Source organism: Lycium barbarum, chromosome 3 (assembly GCF_019175385.1).
Source record: "Lycium barbarum isolate Lr01 chromosome 3, ASM1917538v2, whole genome shotgun sequence".
In the NCBI taxonomy this organism is placed as follows: domain Eukaryota; kingdom Viridiplantae; phylum Streptophyta; class Magnoliopsida; order Solanales; family Solanaceae; genus Lycium; species Lycium barbarum.
Window position 1 is genome coordinate 7,141,786 of NC_083339.1, and position 7,151 is coordinate 7,148,936.

Genomic DNA, 7,151 nt, shown 5'->3' on the forward strand with positions numbered 1-7,151 from the left:
TCATATGCTGATTTGTTTCAAAAGTTGAGGGCATTAAATGTTTTAAGCCCAATTGAAGGAAGGATCCCAAACCCGCCTCCGAAAAATGTTGATTACTCTCAAAGATGTGCTTATTGCTCTGATACCCCGGGACACAATATAGAGAAATGTTGGTATTTGAAGAAAGCAATCTAAGATTTGATTGATACACAATAAATTGTGGTGCAAAATGCAGATATACCGAATATCAATCAAAACCCACTACCAAAGCATTAAGAAACAAAGATGTTGGAGTTGATCTATGGTAGTGATGGGTCTGATGTTCCGTACAAGCCTATCATGAAGATTGAAGCAGGCGTGGAGAAATCAGTAAATGTGGCAGATTCCGCAAAAACAACACCTTTTGGGTTAAATGAGGTTACAAAGAGACCAATCCAGTCAGACGCGATGAAACCCTTATTGACTGTGAAGGGAGCTCCAGATAAGGTTGGCGCAAGTCATGGAAAACCAAAGTTGATCGTGCCAGGGGTGTCGAGCAGGCCTATTTAACTGTCAAATGGGCGTTCACCACCCCTATCATTATTAAGCCAGTGACACAACTTCCAATAGTTGATGCTAAGGCGGTTCCCTGGAATTATAATCAGACTATGGTGACTTACCAAGGGAAGGAAATCATCGAAGAGGTAGACGAAGTAGGGGGCCTGACTCGTTCAGGAAGATGCTTCGCTCCGGAAGAGTTAAGGAAAACCAAACAGGTGAGGGAGGGCCAAATACCCGTTAAAAAACCAGTAACAGAGGAAGAAGCTGAAGAGTTCTTGAAAAATATGAAATTGTCAGACTATTCCATTGTGGAGCAATTAAGGAAAACCCCTGCTCAAATCTCTTTGTTGTCTTTATTAATACACTCAGATGAACACTGCAAAGCTTTGTTGAAGATTCTGAATGAAGCCCATGTCCCTACTGAGATTACAGTTAATCAATTGGAGAAAATTGCTGGGAGGATCTTTGGGGTAAATAGAATCACTTTCTCAGATGATGAACTACCCGTTGAAGGTACTGGACATAACCGAAGCCTTCATATTACTGTAAAATGTGAGCTTTCCTAGGTCATGAGAGTTTTGATTGATGGGGGTTCTGGTGCAAACATTTGTCCTCTGTCAACCTTACAAAAACTAAATGTAAGTACTGAAAGAATTCGACCAAACAATGTGTGTGTTAGAGCTTTTGATGGAGCGAAAACTGACGCCATCGGTGAGACAGATCTTGTGCTTACAATAGGGCCTGCTGATTTTACCATAGATTTTCAAGTATTGAACAGCAATGCCTCCTATAATATGTTGTTGGGAAGACCGTGGGTATATATGGATGGGGCAATCCATCCACATTGCATCAGATAATCAAGTTTGAATATGACAGGCAGGAAATGATCGTTCACGGTGAAGGGGATTTGTCCATTTATAAAGACTCCACTGTTCCTTTTATTGAAGTGGATAATGCTGATGAAACACTGGTGTATCAAGCTTCTGAGATAGTGGTAGCTGAGTAGATCCCTGAAGGGAAACCCATTCTGAGACTGCAATTGCCTCCAACATCTGTTATGGTGGTAAATGAAATGTTGAAACATGGTTTTGAGCCAGGAAAAGGCTTGGGGGCCTCTCTACAAGGTATGGTTTATCCGGTGTGTCCACGTGAGAGTCCAGGTCCATTTGGTCTGGGGTTCAAACCAACGGCTGAAGATAGAAAGAGGGTCAAAAAGCGAAAAAAAGAAGCATGGTCACTTACTAAGCCTGTGCCACCGATCTACAAGTCCTTCGTCAAGAACACTAGCAGTTTTTCCTAGCCAGTACTGGACGTGGATTTTGGGTTGATTGGGTGTTTCAGAACTTGTTTGTTGAAGCTGATATGGTTGAAATTTGAGGGGGTCCCAGTAACGCGGATGTGCAGTTCATTGGCCCTGATGTCCTACTCAGCAATTGGGAAGTCACTCCTCTCCCAACCAGGAAGGAGTTTTTGTAGTCTGTTTTGTTTTCCTTTCCTTTATCCGAGTTATTCCAGGGTTGTAATTCAAATTTTTGTTTTTCGCTTGTTTTAATGTTCAAACCCTTCTATCCTTCCTTTCAATGAAATGCAATTTGACTTTTCCATAAATTCTAATGTGTTTTTTTTTATTTTCTTTTGTACAGTTTTGTTTGTGCTGGTTCTAATGATATGACATGCATGCGGAATTCTCAGCCAGATCTTAAAATCCGACCTAACCATGAAACAATGAACCAAGAAGTTGAATATGATGAAGAAGAAGTACTTCAGGAAATAAGCAGGGATTTGAAACACTTCGAAGATAAAACGAACCCTAATTTGAATGAAACTGAAGCAATCAATCTAGGAGATCAAGATAATGTCAGGGAAACTAAGCTAAGTGTGCATGTTCAACCACATTCCAAGAAAGAATTAATCCAGGCTTTGTTTAAATATAGGGATGTTTTTGCATGGTCTTATGATGATATGCCGGGTTTAAGTACTAAATTGGTGGTTCACAAATTGCCAACTGACCCCACATTCCCTCATGTGAAGCAAAAATTAAGGAAACTAAAATCAGACATAAGTGTGAAGGTTAAAGAAGAAATCGAGAAGCAACTTGAGGCCAAAGTCATTCGAGTCGCTCGATACCCTACTTGGTTATCCAATGTTGTCCCCGTTCCGAAGAAGGATGGCAAAGCGCATGTGTGTGTGGATTATCGTGATCTAAACAAAGCAAGCCCGAAAGACGACTTTCCATTGCCCAATATCCATATTTTGTAAGACAACTGTGTTAAGCATGAGATTGCGTCTTTTGTAGATTGCTACGCAGGGTACCACCAGATCGTTATGGATGATGATGATGCAGAGAAGACATCCTTCATCACAAAATGGGGTACATATTGTTATCGAGTCATGTCGTTCGGGTTGAAGAATGCCGAGGCAACATATATGAGAGCGATGACCACCATATTTCACGATATGATGCATAAAGAAATTGAAGTAAATGTGGATGATGTGATCATCAAATCAAGAAAGCAGTCTGACCATGTCAAGGATTTGGTGAAATTTTTTGAAAGGCTTCGCAGGTACAATCATAAGCTCAATCCAGCGAAATGTATATTTGGAGTCCCGTCAGGGAAACTTTTGGGGTTTGTAGTCAGTCGGCGTGTTATTGAATTGGATTCTACAAAGATCAAAGCTATTCAAGAGTTACCACCGCCAAAGAACAAAACCGAGGTAATGAGCCTACTCGGGAGGTTGAATTATATTAGTCGATTTATTGCTCAACTCACTACAACTTGTGAGCCTATTTTTAAGTTGTTAAAGAAGAATGCTGCGATTGAATGGACTGGCGAATGCCAAGAAGCGTTTGACAAAATCAAGAGGTATCTGTCGAACCCACCTGTGTTGGTTCTTCCCGAGCCTGGGAGACCTTTAATATTGTACCTATCGGTTCTGGACAATTCCTTTGGTTGCGTATTGGGTCAACAAGATGTTACAGGCAAGAAGGAACAAGCAATCTATTATCTTAGCAAGAAGTTTACCACTTATGAGGCTAAGTACACTCATCTAGAAAGGACGTGTTGCGCTTTGACTTGGGTTGCACAAAAGTTGAAGCATTATCTTTTGTCCTACACTACTTATCTTATTTCCCGCTTGGATCCTTTGAAGTATATATTTCAGAAACCCATGCCCACGGGAAAGCTTGCAAAATTGCAGATATTACTCACGGAGTTTGATATTTCTTCTGTGACTCGGACCGCGATGAAGGCCCAAGCCTTGGCAGACCATTTGGCGGAGAACCCAGTGGATGAAGAATATGAGCCGTTGAAAACGTACTTTCCTGATGAAGAAGTGTCATGCATCGAGGAGGTAATTTCGGATAATGATCCGGGTTGGAAATTGTTCTTTGATGGGGCTGCTAACATTAAGGGAGTTGGGGTTGGGGCCGTTCTTATCTCGAAATCAGGACAACATCACCCTGTAACAGCCCAGCTTCAATTTTATTGTACTAACAACATGGCGGAGTATGAAGCTTGCATTTTGGGTTTAAGGTTAGCTATCGACATGGGAATTCAAGAATTATTGGTATTGGGAGATTCAGACTTGCTAGTGCACCAAGTTCAAGGAGAGTGGGAAACCCGTGATTTGAAGCTTATACCATATCTACAGTGTTTGCAAGATCTATGTAGACGGTTCATAACAGTGAAGTTTAAGCACATTCCTAGGATTCATAATGAGATTGGTGATGCTTTGGCCACCTTGTCTTCAATGCTCCAACACCCAGACAAGGCTCACATTGACCCTTTACACATAAAAACTCGCAATCAACATGCTTATTGCAATACAGTCAAAGAGGAACTTGACGGTGAGACTTGGTTCCATGATATTAAAGAATACATCGAGTCAGGGAAGTATCCATCACATGTCACCAGTGACCAGAAGAGAACTATTCGACGACTGGCAAGCGGATTTTTCTTAAGTAGAGGAATTTTGTATAAAAAGACTCCAGATTTAGGACTTTTGCGGTGTTTAGATGCTAAAGAGGCTTTAACTATCATGACTGAGATACATTCAGGAGTTTGTGGACAGCACATGAACGGGTATGTTTTGGCAAAGAAAATTCTTCGAGCAGGCTATTATTGGCTCACCATGGAGCGAGATTCCATTCGTTTCATTCGTAGGTGTCATCAGTGCCAGGTACATGGCGACTTGATACATTCTCCTCCTTTAGAATTACACACAATGTCTGCTCCATGGCCTTTTGCAGCTTGGGGGATAGATGTGATTGGGCCAATTGAGCCGAAAGCGTCCAATGGGCATAAGTTCATTTTGGTGGCCATCGATTACTTTACAAAGTGGGTAGAAGCAGTAACTCTCAAGTCGGTGACTAAAAAAGCCGTGGTGGATTTCGTTCATTCCAACATCATTTGCAGGTTCGGGATCCCGAGGACCATGATTACAGATAATGCGGCGAATCTCAATAGTCATTTGATGCATGAGGTATGTCAGCATTTTAAGATTTCACATCGGAATTCAACTCCATATCGTCCGAAGGCAAATGGGGCTGTGGAAGCTGCTAATAAGAATATTAAAAAGATACTCCGCAAAATGGTGCAAGGTTCGAGACAATAGCATGAAAAGTTTCCTTTTGCTTTATTGGGTTATCACACAACTGTGCGCACTTCAGTAGGTGCAACTCCTTATTTATTGGTATACGGGACCGAAGCGGTTATACCTGCAGAAGTTGGAATCCCGTCCCTTCGAATCATTAAAGAAGCTGGAATTGATGACGATAAGTGGGTTAAAACCCATTTAGAGCAATTGAGTCTGATTGACGAAAAGAGATTAACATCGGTATGTCATGGTCAACTGTATCAAAGGAGGATAGCACGAGCACACAACAAAAAGGTGTGTCCCAGACATTTCGAAGTGGGTCAATTAGTGTTAAAGCGGATTCTTCCACATCAAGACGAGGCCAAAAGCAAGTTCGCCCCAAAATTGGCAGGGGCCATTCGTGGTGAAGAAGGTTTTGCCCAATGGTGCTTTGTATCTGACAGACATAGAAGGCACAATGTCTGAAACTGCCATCAATGCAGATGCAGTGAAAAGATATTATGTATGATTTTCATCTCCCTACCTTTGGATTACTTGTTTGGTGCTTGATATTTTTAAGGGTTGATATGACGAAGGCATTCTATTCTGCTACCTATACATTATGTCATCCCTTGCTACCCCTTTTGAGCCATAATTTATTTTTCTTTCGCAACCCTCGTCTGGAATCAAGCTTTTCATAAATATTATTAAAAAAAACAACAACAATATATATATAAAACAACAACAAAAATAAATAAATTCCTGAACTACGTTCGACCTGATTCTTGTCTCGGCAGGATACGTAGGTTGCCTTATTCTGGGGTTCGGTCCAACCAAAGAAAATCCAAAATTTCCCATTTCGAAGAAACTGGGACAGAAGTTATTGTTTTCTTTTGAGTCGATTCCAAACGTTGTAAATCTCATCCCTTATTACTTTTGTATTGTCTTTGAGCCTCCATGCCATCCTTTATTTCCAACCCTATCCAAAAGCCACGTTACAACCAAATAAAAGACCTCCAGATCAATCATTAAGAATGTCAAGGCTGAGCAAGCTATGAGTATAAGGCATTTGCATCATTGACATCACTTGTGGCATCAGCATAAGGGAGATGGAAGAAAAAATGAAAATGAGAGAGTCTTATTGGTAAAACCCTCACGGGCACCGTAAGGCGATTGTGAGTTGAGAGAATTGAAAATGAGAGAGTCTTATTGGTGAAAACCCTCACAGGCACCGTAAGGCGATGGTGAGATGAAAAAAAATAAAAATGAGAGAGTCTTACTGGTGAAAACTCTCACGAGCACCATAAGGCGATGGTGAGTTGAGAGAATTGAAAATGAGTGAGACTTGTTGGTCCACTAGTTGTATGAAGGCCTTGATTTTGACGCAGTTGTTGGGCGTAGACATTCGGTTTCGAAGTCAAAGTGTTAATAAGATTTTATAAACATTTAGGATGGATAAAATCAGGTTGATTAAACCAAAATGCATGTCATATCATTGGAGCTGGCTACAACATTCAGATAAGTTTTCCCCGTTCTTTTCTTTCTCGGAGGGGACATCTTTTTGTTAACCTCTTTTCATCTTTATCTTTTATTTTTCTTTCGTCATTTGGATTTCATGTTTTTTTTTTTTTTGAGTTTTTCTGTTGCGAGATAAGTAAGAAAGGATCACAAAACTTGCTACCAGTTTTCCCAATTGCAAAGCAAAACATCTTGGTTAGCACATGAAGGTAACATAATTCAGTCGGCGTAAGGTACTTAACCAGCTGTCGACAGTTAATAGGTTCTAGATTCAGTGAAATACAAGGTTCAATAAAGTTTGAGTTAACGGACATTATGAAACAAGAGATGTATGGTCTGGTGTTGAAGTTACTTCTGAGACATTTTGGCAACCATGTTTGAGTCAGTAATACCGTGGGTCAACAGGATGTGATAACTGTCTAAAGGCTGAGCCAAACAGGACGAGTGCAAAAAGCAGTTGCTTTCACAGCCAAGCCACAAACCAACCAGAAAGTTTTGAAACTCACAAAATTTTTCTTTTTTTTGAAACAGGGACATAA

General features: G+C 40.7%; 1 pseudogene; it reads left to right on the forward strand.

Annotated features, from left to right (window-relative positions):
• The first annotated feature begins 264 nt into the window (after nucleotides 1-264).
• Nucleotides 265-5,794, forward strand: LOC132630211 (uncharacterized; annotated as a pseudogene).
• The last annotated feature ends 1,357 nt before the right edge of the window (nucleotides 5,795-7,151 follow it).